This window comes from Colias eurytheme, chromosome 27, assembly GCF_061535395.1.
Source record: "Colias eurytheme isolate Ceu_HAF_F1 chromosome 27, ilColEury1 Martin Lab GWU primary, whole genome shotgun sequence".
In the NCBI taxonomy this organism is placed as follows: domain Eukaryota; kingdom Metazoa; phylum Arthropoda; class Insecta; order Lepidoptera; family Pieridae; genus Colias; species Colias eurytheme.
Window position 1 is genome coordinate 1,849,993 of NC_143006.1, and position 17,351 is coordinate 1,867,343.

Here is a 17,351-nt window from a genome sequence, read left to right on the forward strand (position 1 = left end):
GAACATAAAATTTGAACGCACGTGTGCGCCGACGCAGCTTATAATTTATAAACATCATTCCTTGATGAGGTCATGAATCATGATTGACGTATGTAGGTGACGATGATTAGTTATTTTTTATTATGTAGATATGATAGTGCGATCAAGTTAAGAGAAAAAAAAATATCTTCTACTCCTTCATCGAGAAATCAACAAAAGTCCCATATTTCAAATCTCCCTCCTATTTATTACACGTATCTAAATTCTAAAATATTTGAGTAGATTCTAAGTAATTCTAATAACAATAACATAAAAAGCTTACAAAGAAATACTTGAAACATTTCTTCGAAAGCCAACTCGATTGATTACAAGCGACTCGTATGTCTTGATAAGGAAACGGCTGCGTAGGGTAAATCGTCTCATTGTGGACTACTTCTATAAGAAAATAATTAATACAAATAAATATTTAAAAAATAAAAAATGCGAATGTTTTAATTTAATAAACAATGCGCATCGAGAATTTTATATGAATGAATAGGCTTATAGTATGTATGCTTCTGCTTTTCTTATTGTCTAGATATACATAAACAAAAAATAAATAATGGATGTAATAAATAATAATACATATCTAGAATAGAGAGAATTCTAAATCAATATAAATAATTAAGGGCATAAATCTAAGATAGTCAAATAATAATCTTTGCGTTTTTTCAACATACGTTCTGTGGTTAGCATTAATTGAGAAATTAGCTTGGCATTTATGTACACTAGAACGTCATTGACATGAATAAAATAAATCCAACTAGATTTAATTTATTCATTCTTTATTTTCTAGTTATTTTAAGCCGTTCTGTAAATATTTATTCGCTTGCAAACGAGAGTACAGTGACCCTTTTCACAATGGGCAGCGTTGACCCAACAAATGATCATCGATGTTTTGCCGCAATTACAGGGATTATGAATAAACACCTAAAATTACAGCCAATCATTGACATTTAGGCCTTCTTCGCTATCGTGATTGCCTCTACTCGCCCTACACTGCCCATTGTGAAGAGGGCCCAAACAAGGACCTTTACCCTACACTCAAATGAAACGTACATACTAAGCCAAAAAGTATCACATTTAACTAATAGGCCGCTCACACATGACCTTTACACCCGGGTTTGTCCGCTAACGAGTAATCTGATTATAGACATCGTTTAACGGTTAATGAATGGAAAAATGCTTTGATTTATTTATATGTAATTACTTTCTAGGTTTTGGATACTTTCTATACACGATAACACATTAAATTAATCAGTAACAAATCTGAGGGAGGAATGTCGATAAGTGATTAATAAATATGAAAGAATTGTATTTACAACTAGCGGTCCGCCCCGGCTTCGCCCGTGGTACATATTGCACGCCTCATAAGCGAAGCGTTGAGGTGGGTACTACTGTCACTTCGCGCAAAACATCTGATTTTTCAAACTTAAAATGTCTTTATGTATCATACATTGCACTTGTAAGATAATACATACACACACATATTAAGAAAAAACACTATTTTTAACATTCATGATATTTTTGATGTCATTTTTGTTATTTAAACTAGTTAAAAAACAGTTTAAAAAAGTTCTGTCTTGGACGTCCGTGTGTCTGTATGTGCGGAGGATTTTCTTGTTAACACGATAGCGACCGAAATACTTTACTAATCGAATCTTTTTTTTTCTCGAAAGCCGGGTATCCACTTAGGTTCGCCGTGGATTGCGAACAATGTGTGCTCCGCGAACGTGAACGTGTATAGTGTACACACTTAGGCTGCAACATCAGTGCTCCTGTCGGAGCGCTAAATTCCGCGCTCCGGACACGACAGACGGTCGGTGCAAACATGCCGCCTCCAAAATTAGTAGGAAGTGCATCTTATACATTTTTGAAACATTATATTGTGATGGAATACAAACAACCTCCTCAATTTTGGCAAGGTAATATGAATAAGGGAAGAAGAAATAATGAAATAATGCATATATTCATCATTTCATCGGACCACTCCATGTTCGCAAACTTAACAAACACACGCTCGCGTCCACGAACAAACTGCGCTCCCCTTTGAGTTCGCGCAAAAAACCGCTTCCGGAGCGCTCCGCCGTGCTCCGATCGTGCTCCAGTCGCGCTCCGCGATCACGACGTATCCATAATGTTTGGTTTGCGGAGCGAGCGCGTTCGCAAACCACGGCGAACCTAAGTGGATACCCGGCTTTACGCTTGAGTGTGCTCAGGAATAGAACCCTTTCATTTTTCAGGATCTGATTCGATGTGGTTTAATTGTTATTAAATAAACAAAAATAATAATTAATAAATAATTATTAAAAAAAATTATGAGGCGTGCACTTTTGGATTTTCCAAACTATTTACATTTTCTCTACATAAAAACCATCCTCGTACTTCAAGGAATATAATAAAAAAAGAATTATCGAAATCGGTTCGGCCGTTCTCGAGTTATGCGCTTACCAACACATTTTGCGATTCATTTTTATATATAAGAAGAAGATTACTGTTTTTGAAGTTTCTTTGGAGAGGATCAAAATTATCATCAACACTCTGTGTCAATACTTTATTGTACCGACTCTTACGCGCGTTCCACTGCTCGTATCGCGATGAAGCACGCAATCGAAGAGTTGTATGTAGGTAAATACGAAAATAATGATAAATGTTACATCGGAGTAAGTGCACAGAACTCTCTAAAGACGTGTACCTACATACGATGAAAAGACCTATAATATCGTAATATACAAGATTCAAAGATTTATTTTTAATCAGTCATACCTATCTGACAAACGGAATATTTTACAGCATAATTACATATATATAAAAATTACATCCTAATGAACCCGTTATAAAAGATCCAGTCCAGGTTAAACGATCTATAAACCTAAATGCCAGCAAATAGCCTATATTTTAGACCTAAATGTAGATCTTAAATAACCTAATTTAATCCTGTCTTGTATTACATTACGGGGAATCGTAAATCTGTAACCTTATTAAAAGGAGGTCAAATTTTTTTGCCTTATCTTTTTTCAAATTTGTTTGAGCATGTTTGTCGTAAATATGGCCATCCTACTATAAGGATAGCCATGTCGAAAATCTTGGGACATCGTATGTTTGTTGTTTTGGCATATGAAGCATATTACAGATACACATATACATGTACTAGCTTTCCGCCCGCAGCTTCGCCCGCTTTGTCTAAAACCTTATACATTATATACTAAACCTTCCTCTTGAATCACTCTATCTATTAAAAAAAACCGTATCACAATAATTTGTTGCGTAGTTTTAAAGATTTAAGCATACATAGAAAGTGACTTTGTTGTAAAGTCTGTAGTGATGTGTATATTGTCTTTCATTGATCGATTTTCTTTACAGATTAGGTATTTTTCTTTTCAACACATCGCAATTTATATTCGTTTTTGCTTGTATTAATTTGCCTCTCTTCATCATATTCATCATCAGTTGCATACATAACACTACCATATCCATACTCAAATACCATGTTTCGTAAAGGTCTACTCTCAACTGCATTAGAAAGTGATCAGCCATTACCGATAATGTAACCAATTTACAGATTATACATGCGTTGCGTCCATACTCCGTCGTTTTCGCTATTATGTGTCATTATTTTTTATGGCGTATAATCGTAACGACCATTCTATTCTCACAATTTCTATGGACTGTTTGTACGATTGTTTCTCTAATACTATGGACTTAAGGAATTGGGATGAAAATTTACCTAACTATGTTGCATAGAGAAAATTCGTTTGTTTTTCGCAATATAAATATCACATTTTTATCATAATAAGCTCTTTCATTTTCAGAGCTTTGAACTTTGATTAAAGTTGAGAGTATTTCATTTTAAACATAGACCGTACCTAGATGAAAATGTTTATGAAAGACTTTTGTTCACAAATAAAGTAGAGTATCATTTGTATAATTTTTTATTCCTGTATAAGATACAATTTAAACATTTTACACATTTTCTTACGAAAAAAGCACAACAAAACGAAAATATATTCATCAACATGACACCTACATAGTTATGACCTAATTTAAAGTCCTATACCCAGAGGCCAGACGCACCCGCGTGAAACAACTAGTCACATGTAAATATCTTGACACGTGAAATAGTTTTGTAATATGATATCTAGGTAGAACACACAGCTCTATCTTATCAACAGCATCCACTGAGGCATATTTGTTATGGAATTTTCTAACTACGTTGTAACTTGTATCTTGGAAGACATTGATGAGAAGAAATCATTTTAATTAAACTAAAAAGTAATTGGGTCAGTAGAAATAACTATTTACAAAATTGTCCTATATATATTTAAAAGACTGCGGTGGAAAGATGTATCTCTATCTCTATCTCTATATATATAAAATTCTCGTGTCACAATGTTAGTCTGCATACTCCTCCGAAACGGGTGGACCGATTCTCATGAAATTTTCTGTGCATATCGGGTAAGTCTGAGAATCGGCCAACATCTATTTTTCATATGTACCACGGGCGAAGCCGGGGCGGACCGCTAGTAATATATATTTACCTAATGTATAAAAAATACTGTCTTTAACTCGGTATTCAAAATTCTTAGTTTCAGAGAGATTTGGTATTACTACTACACAAAGGTGGTAGCAAAAAAAATTACGAAATTACGGACAACAAACCGGGATTTTAAAAAAGTAAGTACATATATATTTTCACAATAATACATATGAAAAAATAAAAAAAGGACTTCCGATACCGGGAATCGAACCCGAGCCTCCTGGGTGAGAGCCAGGTATCCTAGCCACTAGACCATATCGGATATTATTAGAATGGCGAAATATACCATCTGTTTCGTAAACATTCCTATTCTATGATGTAAATTGTAATGAACGAATATTAGACTAGAGTAAATAATTTTTGAAACAAAAAAAAATCGCAGTCGGATGAAACCCATTAGAAAAGGAGGGGAATATGATAAAAATGTAAGGAAAAATAAATTACGGTCAATCCGAGTTCGGGAAGCGGGAGGGGGGAGCTTTTAAGAGAAAAAAATGGTTTCTCTCGATTTCCGACAAAACTACAAGTCCTATAGAAAAAAGTTCAATGGCAAAGTTGTAGGTGATTAAAAGTTCTACAACTTTTGTATTCACAATTTTTTCACATAACCTAAAAATTTAGGTGAAAAATTCAAAAAACCAAGATTTTGGTCTTTTATTTCTATCTACTTCAAAATTAATTTTTTTTCTACGAAATTTGGTGGAAACTTACTTTATTATGTCCCAAATACACTGTAATTTATTTGATTGAAAATATTTATTTTTTCGCCTTATTTTGAATTAATACCAAAAAAACAACCTAATTTTCAATCGAAAAGTCACCCGTCAAAATATCAGCTTTTTTCAAAAACTTGGGGTGCCTTTTATTCATTGAAATCTCTACTTTCATATGGTGTAAAAAAAATAAACACCACCATAGTAAATGTTCTCAGGAAATGCATACAAACAGTCTGAAAATTAGCTTTTACTAAATCAGGCACACTTCTCGAACTACCTGAAATGTTTTTATCGACATCATTTTGCTTTTGAATATGCTGTAAAATATTAAACTTAGAACAGATAATTATTTTTCTTTTGAAATATTACCGAAAAGCCGATACAAGAGAAGATATAGAGTTCAAGAAGTGTGCCTGATTTAGTAAAAGCTCATTATCACACTGTTTGTATGCATTTCCTGAGAACATTTACTATGGTGGTGTTTATTTTTTTTTACACCATATGAAAGTAAAGATTTCAATGAATAAAAGGCACCCCAAGTTTTTGAAAAAAGCTGATATTTTGACGGGTGACTTTTCGATTGAAAATTAGGTTGTTTTTTTGGTATTAATTCAAAATAAGGCGAAAAAATAAATATTTTCAACCAAATAAATTACAGTGTATTTGGGACATAATAAAGTAAGTTTCCTCCAAATTTCGTAGAAAAAAAATAAATTTTGAAGTAGATAGAAATAAAAGACCAAAAACTTGGTTTTTTGAATTTTTCACCTAAATTTTTAGGTTATGTGAAAAAATTGTGAATAGAAAAGTTGTAGAACTTTTAATTACCTACAACTTTGCCATTGAACTTTTTTCTATAGGACTTGTAGTTTTGTCGGAAATCGAGAGAAACCATTTTTTTCTCTTAAAAGCTCCCCCCTCCCGCTTCCCGAACTCGGATTGACCGTAATTTATTTTTCCTTACATTTTTATCATATTCCCCTCCTTTTCTAATGGGTTTCATCCGACTGCGATTTTTTTTATCTTTTCATTATTTTCAAAGGCTTCTACCCCAGTCTATATATGCATCGAAGCTTTTACAATCGTTTCTTGAAAATATGTTGATTGTTTATAATTATAACTATAGGTTAATATTTAAGTTTGTAGCGAACATTCATCATCAATTTTATACCTATTTCTTAACTATTGTAATTAAAATTGTGAAGTCTGCTTTATTGTTCTCGGAAATAAGTAATTGGTAATTTATGTAAATTTATTTCAATTTTAAAGCTCGGTAAAGTACAAATGTTCTATGAATTAAATTTTATTTTTATTAGGTACTACAAGAATAAGTCCTTTTAAAATATTAGATTTTTAAAAGTTAGTAAATTAAAAGCTCAATAGATTTCGATGTAATAAAATGCTCGATAGGTACTCTTTCTTATACTTGAAATGTATTCAAAATTTCTACCTAGGTCATAGATCAATAATTTCCTTAAAATAGGTAAGTACCAAAATGTACCATCGAACCGTAAACTTTCAGCTCTTTTTACACGCTTTATATTAGCTTCACCTGTATGTTTGTTTGTAACCGACTTTTTTGGGGCGATTTTGACCCACTTTAAACGGCCAGATTTCGTTCAAACTTTGTAGATTTATTGAGGACCGATGACAATACACTAATTTGATAAAATTTTCTATTTTTTAGTTCGGTTTTCTATACAAAGCGTGTTTTTTAGTTTTTTTTAACTATTATTATTAACATCAGACTAAATAAACTTGTACAGAGATAATACCATTACAAGTTAAACATCTTAATTTACATCTTTATTAGAGAATAATTTGTATTCATTGACGGACATTAAAAAAATTATAATAATCTATCCGTTACTCCGTAATAACTAAAATACATTGATGTTATGTAGATTATTCCATCGAGTTTTAAATGAATTAATATTTATAAGACAACATACATAATATTATTTAGTTAAAATAACCTCGATCTTTTTAGGATAAGAAGTCACAAGTATTTCCCCGATTATCGATATCGTAAATAATTATAAGAAATTTATTATTTGATTAAGTACCTAGTGGAATAACTGAAATGGAACAACGATAAAAAACTGCTTACAAAAAACTAACAATAACAGGATTCCAATTATTTTCTTCATAAATTACAATTAAAACCTGATAATGTTCAGTTACCGTGAAAAACATGAATTTTTCTCAATTTAATATGACAGCCATTCTCTCACACTACACGTAATCTGTCATCTTCATTTCTTTACAACATAGCAGAATAATCACCACTTTTTTTATTGAGAACTAGCTGTTCTCCGCGGTTTCACCCGCATGGCTCCGCTCCTGTTGGACTTAGCGTGATGATATATAGCCTATAGCCGTCCTCGATAAATGGGCTATCTAACACTGAAATAATTTTTCAAATCGGACCAGTAGTTCCTGAGATTAGCGCGTTCAAACAAACAAAAAAACTCTTCAGCTTTATAATATTAGTATAGATAGGATTTAGGGAAGCGCTTGACCACAATCTCGCCTGATGTTAAACTGAGATGTGGTCTAAGATGGTACGCGCTTCCCTAAAAGGTGCCTGTTCACTCTACGCTTTTTCTCACAATATAGTCTTTAATAGTTAGTACATAGATGAGTTATGACGTAGGTAAGCTAGATCATCTGCGCACACGCAAGGTATGGACCAACCGCAGAATAGATTGCGGTTATCTAACAAATTACCTAGACTCAATGCGCTTTGGCAATATAATAAATTATGATCTAATGTTACAATATTCTGGTTTAGTAATTGCTATATTAAAACTGTACATCAATAAAAAATGAATCACTGTATACGCGCGTAACTGAACGGCTGCAAAATTGGATACCTAATCTTATTTTCGATCGTATATTGCAGGTTTGGATTAAACAAAAAATAATTATATAAGTACCCGCGAATCTGCCAACGCGCTTGGCCAGTGTGGCCCGTCACCCGTGTCCCAGCAGTCGGAACATAATATGTTGTTGATGATGACAATACAGAAGTGAACATTACTTTACACGTATGAAAACATCAATATTCTAAAACTATTTTGCTTGTAGGTATGCTATAATGCAATATTTCCTACTTCATAGTTACTACCTACAAGAGCTGAAGCAAGTAATGGTGATATGCAAATTGCTATCTTATAATCTACTAGCGGTCCGCCCCGGCTTCGCCCGTGGTACCTACATGTTTAAACTATCCTATCTCTCAAGTTGGATCGAACTGCACATGGTGTGCGAATTTTATTATAATCGGTTAAGTGGTTTAGGAGTCCATTGAGGACAAACATTGTGACACGAGATTTATATATGTATGTATTAAGATGTATCTATCTATCTATCTTATCTTCAATCTTGTACGAACAAAAGACCAACAACACAATATAGAGAATATTTATTAAACAAACACGCAAAAATAAAAAAACAAAACCGTTCGAATTTTTTCCCTCAATGACAATTTTCGCGCGCATTGTCATTCCATAATCCATTCAATCGACTACCGCGCACGACCATAAAATTTTTCAGCCAATACCATGTCGAATGTTCGAGATTTTTCCCAGACTTTGTTCACCTTTTCAATTCCCCAATTCGATCCAACAGTTCGTGACTCCTTGTTGACATAGCGGCACTTTCATAGAATTAAGATATCTTTGGGAAAAACGCAGATTCAATTTTGGCGTAAACTTTTTCTTATGATCCGATAAAAAATTTGTCAAGCAAATCAAGTAGGAAGTTGGATAGTGTTGCTGGCGCTTATTTGGTTATCCTCATTACAATCTCATCAGATAATAATATAAGCAGCATTCTCCTAAATGCGTATAGAAAATACATTGAAGAAACTGCTGTCTGTTTCTCTGATTGAATATCTTTATTGTCTAGGTATGTACTTCATCTTGAGTTGGATCATATTAACACCAAGGCTACGACGAATCACTTATAAATTGGCAACACAAACAGTACATAAGTAGTTCTAGATGTCATCATACATCACATACGATCATATTCACGATCAGCATCATTATAACAAACCGCATCAACGCTCAGCTTACAGATACCATAGCAGGATATCAGAGTTTACCTTTTCCCAAAACCATCTTTCCCGGTAACTTTTAATTAAAACACAAAGAAACATCCTCAACATCAAACGTATCTCCACCATTACCATTAGTCTTTTTGCCGAAAACATAAACCTATATTTAGATACACACGCAACGGAAATCAAATTATTCCTGACTTTCCTGGTAACCTATTTAGGAGCAATTTAGGAGTATCTGATCTCGAGACAGTTATTATTTCCTGAAAGATTGAGTTCCCTCACAAGTGACAGTTACGTAATGGCGCCGTAAAATCTAAAATCTCAATCTGAATACGCTTTTATTGGTCCTTTCATGTTTAATTCTTTATTGGCCCACATTTTCAATTAAAAGGAGCATTAAGTCTACTAATAAATGTTTTCTATAGCTTAGATTGTAGTGATTTTGCTAGTACGGTCAACGGTGTTTGATGTTAAGTGTTGCTAGTCTAGTTTAATAATAACAGTTCTAGATTCTAGAAGTATCTATGGCTTTTCTATAGTTGATTCCTTGTTCATTCATACCACGATTGTATTATAATGGATTGATTTCACTTTAAATGTGCATAAGCTGTCGTGTATCCTTTTATAGAACGTGTAGAACGCAACATCTAGTAAAATCTACATAATAGTTAATACATATATCAAGAAAACATCTCAATGGATGTGACTAAGATCTTACAGCGATAAAATAAATATTTTAGATAAGATATCATTGATATAATAAGTAGGTAAAGTAACAAGGTATATTGGGATACAAGTAAATGCTAGTTCATCGAGCATAACAGAAAATACTGTTGAAACTGTATTTATTGCGTCATGTTATTGTTATTCAAATTTTTATAAATAGTTAAATTTTCGTCTCTTTGCTCTGTAATGTCAAAATAACAACTGTTTATTTAATGCACTTGGAAGTTTGTACCACTTTGTACAGTTCCTTTCAATTCAAAACAATGTTTGTTCGATTGGCTATTTGTCCAAAAGCCAATTATCGAAAAGTAATCATAATTACTTAGATAGATATTTATAAAAACTTCATCTTCGAGGTATCCCAGGACAAGAATCTAGAAAAGTACATAACCCTTAAGTAAAACAGTTATTGGGCCATTTAAAAATTTAACTCCTGTTTCCTCTACAAATCTAGTATAATCCTACATTCTTCATCCATCCACATACCATTTAATCTATATTTATGGACAAAAGCTATCTTATTTACTTATTCTACCATTGTTTGTGGAACGACGAAAACAACATCATCTTATTTTCGTCAGTACGCTCTGACCAGTGTCACCAGCCACATCCAATCCATAAACACTAAGGCCATGGGCTATATTCAATCGTTGGAACGCTTCCGTACGAACCAAGAATACCGTGGCCAATGAATCATTAACTGGTTTAATGATAGCCTGTCTCGGGGAAATTAAGTACGTAGCCGTTCACAATTAAATGGTAATTAACTTGCTGAATAACGACTGCGTTTTTCTCCTATGTTTGTTGGTTGAGTGGAGTCCAAGAATACTGAAGAAATTTAACGTACAAAAACGTGGATTTACTTTTACAAAGCTTCTAACTACGATACATCAAAACTGTCGAAAGGGCCTCTGCGTGTTGGTCCTGTGTCCCCACGTAAGCCTTCCAAAACACCTTTCCTTTTGATGGTACCTACTTAGAAATGACTAATGAAAATACCCAATTTTAATGCGAATTCTCTTAAATTTCCAAAATAATTTCCTGTAGATAAAATTATACTTTGAGTACATTGGCCTTTTAAAACTTAATCTCTTAAATTGAAACTTGCTCTCTTCTCTAATTTATTATTATACGGGTAGCGTAATATAACTTGATTAGTACACATTAGTTGATAGAATTGAAATCGCTGTTCAATTTTTATAATAAAAATAAACCCAGTGAGAAACATAGTTTGGTAAGATATTAAAAAGCTCGACAGTTCAAACTTTAATAAAAATTGTACTTCATCGTTTGATAATAAGTACGTCATCACAGTGCTTTCTTCTGTATTTAAAACAGAAATAATTAGTAGTTTACAAACTAAAGTGACAAGATCATCCGACGTACTTTTAATTCTTGGTAACCCTCGATTTCTGGCTTTCTAACGCCTACAAGTACTTGAGTCATATTCCACTTTCGATTCTGGTTCTTAACACCATACATATAAGAACTATATCAATAATGTTTTAAAGGACCTTGCTATGATCAATGATGATATCATTGGACAATTAATTCTAAAATGGTACGCTTTTACTCGTGTCAATGAATGCATTGATGCCATTAGTATATCTGATTTAAGTTTCTATGTAATGTTATTAAGGAATTTGTAATGAGTCCAATAACTAGTCAGAACGCTGATATAAATACGTGTACAGTAAATAACTCTGGTTTAGTGACCCTAGCCTACTGGCAAGATATCTCTGTTTGCAATGTGACTAAACTAGTCACATTCCTTATGCTATCCTATAATCTTCATTTAGTAGTCTGAGGCTAGCAGCATCCCAACACTAGCTATTTTTTCTACTTTTTCTTTGAGATAACTTATAAAGTTTACCAGCAGTTAAAAGCTTTCCTTTCGTTGGTCTATTTTAGCTATTTTCTACAAATTCTCACTCCATATTAAATCGAAGCTTCCAGCTCAAGGGACGAACTCACCAATGAAAGGAATTTGCTTTCGATAAATAGTTACTACCCGGAAGAATTACCAGAAATTATAAGGTCATCTTATAAACTTAAATAAAAGACGAATTGTCAGAGCACAGTTAAGAACCAACAAAAAGTTGCCATGCCATACATGGTTGTAGCCGATGAAAGTAAGCAATGATTATGAATAAACGAGATATTTTGTTCAAGCAAGCTGTATGCCCTTAACTTTGTTGGCCTGTTTCTTATAGGAAGATTTTGTAATGTACTGAAAATTTTGCAGTTCCAGTGTTTATCTCTTAGTATTGACAATGCTTATTGCGTACAAATTATCGTGATTTATCAGAATTTGGCAATGTATTGTGATAGTAATTCCTGATTATTTTGATAATGCAATTCAAAATCTTCAATTAATCATTTTATCATCCCTTGTACTATTGCATTGTCATCAGCTTGATTTTTATTGATTTATTTATTACATTGTAATTAGTGGTATATTTTGGGCATCCTTTCATCTAAGCCTTTCATATATGTGTGTGTTCGTTTTTCATTTTATTATACACATGTTAGTAAATGTCAATACATACACATGTAGCATAATCTATTATTTAAGACGCCACCCGTCTTCAGACACGATTAGCAAAATATTAACATAGCAGAAAGTTATCTTCTAAATGCTGACGTGGGGACCATGTTAATGCCACACAACTTGCCTAACTGAACAATTGAAATAATATTTTGTACATATAATATCGATTCCATTACAGTAGACCCGCGTTACACCGGCGCCTGGCCCATCCGTCGCCGCCTGTAATCCGACGTGTCTATAATTTCTGAGCCCTATTTTTTGGCCATTTTTATGTCGATCATGCATGATGCTACTCGGATAGGTATTAGCTGAAAATTTCTGCTTTTAACAAGTTTTAAAATCTTGGTGATATCGGTGTTCAATAGCATAACAAGTACAGAGGTTTTGTTACATGCAACATATCGAATGACTGCAAATTTCAAGTTCGTCTCGGTGTATAGAATTACGTAGGCTTATGTTAAGCCCACATACCGTTTCTACTGCATTGAGCCGTTGGTGTTGATCAACCAAGGGCATGCTTTGCGTAACTGTGCCCTTTTATGGATTTCCATACTTTTGTTTAATCACTACCTAGTACCTACATAGTATGAATGAAAGTATCTTTTTCTGTCCCTTGTTTGCTTAAATCTTTAAAACTACGCAACGGATTTTGATGCGGTTTCATTTAATAGATAGAGAGATTCTCTGGGTAGGTCTGAACATATAATTTATAAGGGCCCCAAGACACAAGTATTCCACTTATTTTGGGACCCACTACTGTACATTAATTGTAAATTATAAATGGACAAATAAATTTATTTCATTTCATAAGGTTTTAGACAAAGCGGGCGAAGCCGCAGGCGGAATGCTATCTAATAAAATTAACCCTATTCCCAGAACCAACTAGCACATAAATAATGAGCACAGATAAATAATACATAAACATTTTAATATCGTCCTATTTCACCAGATGGCAAGAACATTGCTCTCAATTGGGCCTGTTAGCGCACATTATGTGTGATGTGATGACGTCACGAGATCAAATATTACGAGATGTTTGTATGTTAAAGTTTTAAAGGTTATTTGAACAGCTTTTCATTGATAAGTGCAAAGGTTTTACTGTGAGCTAATTATATTACTGTTGTCTTTTGCTGTTTAATGGAAAATGCTGTTTTTTCTAATCAACTTAAAGAAACGGAGTCTTTTACAGCTGATATAATATGCAGTGCCAGAATAATGATCAGTGATAAGAATATTATTGCTTCTGCTTATTTTTAATTTTGTTTCATTCTGATAAAAAAAAATAATAACATAAATGTTGAAGGTAGTTGAATATTTTCTTAAAAATATACCGGCCAAATTGATACCCTCCTCCTTTTTTTGAAGTCGGTTAAAAATAGTATATCAAATGCATTTGTTTACATTTTCCATGTGTCATCGTCCAGATACTTCATAAAAATATAAACTTTGCAGCATTTCTTTGTAAGATCTATTTAAGATAAGATATAACTACTTAGATTGATCTGATTTAATGACTCATACTGTTATTCTTAAAAAAAAGAACATTAAATCTACCTATGAATTATGATGACACTATAGACACCTATAGAGTTTGGTAGTTGCTAGATAATGGGTAGAGAAGTTTGCTAAATGATAGGAAAATAAACAGATACACCTAGCAGAGATGGTTTTGACCCATTAGGCGAACATTTATAGCATTACACATTAAAGGGCCAAACTTTGTATAATAGACAATTTGTAGCATTGCACTGGTAGGTATTTACAGTTCTTTTTTTGTATATAAAAATAAATAGATAAATAGTTATGTAATTTATGTATTTTATTTATTTATTTAACACTTTATTGTGCAATAAACCAGGTACATAAAATAACAGTTTACAATAAACAAAAAGCACAAAGGGCGGCCTTATCACTATTTTAGGGAAATGGATCAGATGTTTTGCAATACTTTTTTATATTAATCAGGCATTGAGATTACAAAACAGATATTTTTTTAGTAGGCGGTAAAACACCTAATTAATTTTCAAATAATTCACATAAGTAATCTTAATACTATTATAAAGGCGAAAGTTTGTATGGATGTATGGATGTATGGATGTATGGATGTTTGTTACTCTTTCACGTAAAAACTACTGAACCGATTACAATGAAATTTAGCACACATATAGAGGGTAACTTGGATTAACACATAGGATAGGTTTTATCCCGGAAATCCCACGGGAACGGGAACTATGCGGGTTTTCCTTTGAAAACGCGGGCGAAGCCGCGGGCGAAAATCTAGTGTAATAATATTTCCTGCAGATTTATTCAATTTAAGTTAATTACTTAACAATGAATGTAGCAAACATTACTTCAGTAAATTAACAGTGTTATCAACAATAAGTTCTGTTAAGACTTTTTGGTGTATTTCAGGTATTGGTGTTGAAAAAAATACACAATAATGCTTACTTATAAGTTATGACAGTATATTTTAAAGCAATATTCAGGTTTTTAACAAAACAAACGCAGTGTATTTTCTGGTCAAACCGTTGACCGTTTTGTGCCAAAGACAAACAACGCTCTAATTTCTGGAACATTTGAAAAATAGTTTCAATGTTTAACCTATATCATCACACTAAGACCAATAGGATTGGAGTAATACAGTTAAGTGTGGGGCATAGCTGGTAATACTAATATAGAACTTGCAATACTGATATAATAATAATTATGTACACCAGTCCAGGAAACACTATCTACAGAAAAGAGACATCAAGAAAATCGGTAGATGTGCTTTTTAAATCATGTCACTGGACAACGACAGGACTAACGCTTTCTCTCCGAGTCCAAGCTCATTGTAACTTGCTTCAAATACTAGGATGAACAATATAACAAATAAACCATATTTATAATACTCATAACAATGATTATAATTTCTAAATATTATTTTGAACTATTTAGGTGAATGTTGCTAACAACCAAAGAAATATATCCAACCCTTACCCAAGGTTGCAACTTGCACTATCAAATTATATTGAAGAATCATTCAACGCAATGCATAAATTAGCATTATACATAGGAAATGATTAAACAGGAAACAGATGAAAGTGAGATATAAACTGATAGAATATTAATGGAATTCAATGACTGAGTTTTTATGTAAGCATTTTTTATGCCACTTTATCGGACATTCATTATTTATATTGCAATTGTTATGCAATACAACACTTTAATAATTATCTTTGATCAAATTGATATTTAAATTAATAAATTTGTATTAATTTATGAATACATCCTTTCAACTTCTTTTTCTTTAATGTGAGGGTTTTTAAATTATGTAATAGGAATGAATGGTCCAATATATTTCTTCTCTCCTTTCTTTATTTGATCTGACCGCCTCCTCAGTACAGTGGTTGACGCGTGAGCGTAGAACCGAGGGGTCCTGGATTCGATTCCCGGTGGAGACGAAAAAAAAATGTCTCGGTCTGGCAGGACACAGAAGGCTGATCACCTACTTGTCCCTAAAGAAAAATCGATCAGTGAAACAGATGTATGAATAATGCATCTGCTCCCTACCCCACTACGGGGACACGGGACTTCACTTTTTTTCTTTGTTTGATGAAGTTTGATTAGTTTTTTCATCGTGACCTAGGTTTATATTAGTTTGTATAAAATAGATAAGATATAATTAATAGACAACTTTGTAATACTTTGGCAATATATATTTGATTCTGATATCAAGGTAATAGTTAGTTGTTTTAGAGGTAAATAAAAAGTATTCAAGTCATTGCTTAGCACTTTTTTATGTGTCTCATTAACACACTTGACATTGAAATATAAATTCAGTAGGTACAAGTAGTTACTTAAAAAATTGTAATTTGTGAGAAAGAAAATCGAAAACTTATAAATTACTTTATAAAGTGATGAACGGTATCGAATATTTACATAAAGGTTTAAAGAAATTTTAAATTGTATTGTTTATGGTATGGATCGAGGTCAAGTACCGGAGAGCAAAGAATTTCGCAATGGCAATCAAAAAAGGCAAAAACATCTCTTGCCCACCTATAATACTGGCTCGAACAACTTTTTAACGACTTCACAGTTCACTGTATAAGTTTTATCACATAAATTAAAATAAACTTACCTTTTTCGAGTATCGCAAAGTAAATACAGTTCACTATACTTTAATCACTTGTTTAAAAAACACAATCAAACGAAAATTCACTAGACAATCGAACCATAACGTTATTCTGAATACTAATGTTTTTTTTGTCGTTTCTTATTATTTATTTTAATACTGTTTTTTAACTTGATATTTAACACACTGTTCAAAAAACGACGGAGTAAATAATTGTAAAGGAAACATGTGAAAATGATACGAATGAGCAAAATAACGTAAACAAAACAACCACGCACAACACTTACACGAAAGAATGATCTATTAGTCAGTTCTTTAAAGAAACGAATCTTCAATGGCGGCGCTTATCATTCCCTCTCGCTCACACACGGCCGTACGATATGCAAAAAAAAATGGAAAAATAAAATCACTAAAATGTATTTGATTTTCCCTATAATAGTTTTTATCATAAATTTACAATGACAATTATGCATTTGCGAAAGTAAATAATGTTTTCTTGGAATTTGACAAAATATGTTCTTTGGGAAAAGTTGTTCAGTTTTATGGGCTTATTACAAGTATTATGGGGATTTTATTACATTCTGTATACGTAAATATGATAATTCATATAAATACACAAA

At 32.7% G+C, this 17,351-nt stretch overlaps 1 protein-coding gene and 1 non-coding gene across 2 annotated transcripts in view; both read right to left on the minus strand.

Annotated features, from left to right (window-relative positions):
• LOC149896769 (uncharacterized) overlaps nt 1-17,024 on the minus strand; it is a 95,261-nt gene extending 78,237 nt beyond the window's left edge. The window contains exon 1 of the mRNA XM_090117364.1: nt 16,738-17,024. The gene's annotated coding sequence lies outside the window, so the exon portion shown is untranslated. The remainder of the gene's footprint in view (nt 1-16,737) is intronic.
• Nucleotides 4,746-4,817, minus strand: TRNAE-CUC (transfer RNA glutamic acid (anticodon CUC)). The gene has a single exon. It is a non-coding gene; the product is annotated as a tRNA-Glu (tRNA).
• Nucleotides 17,025-17,351: the final 327 nt, after the last annotated feature.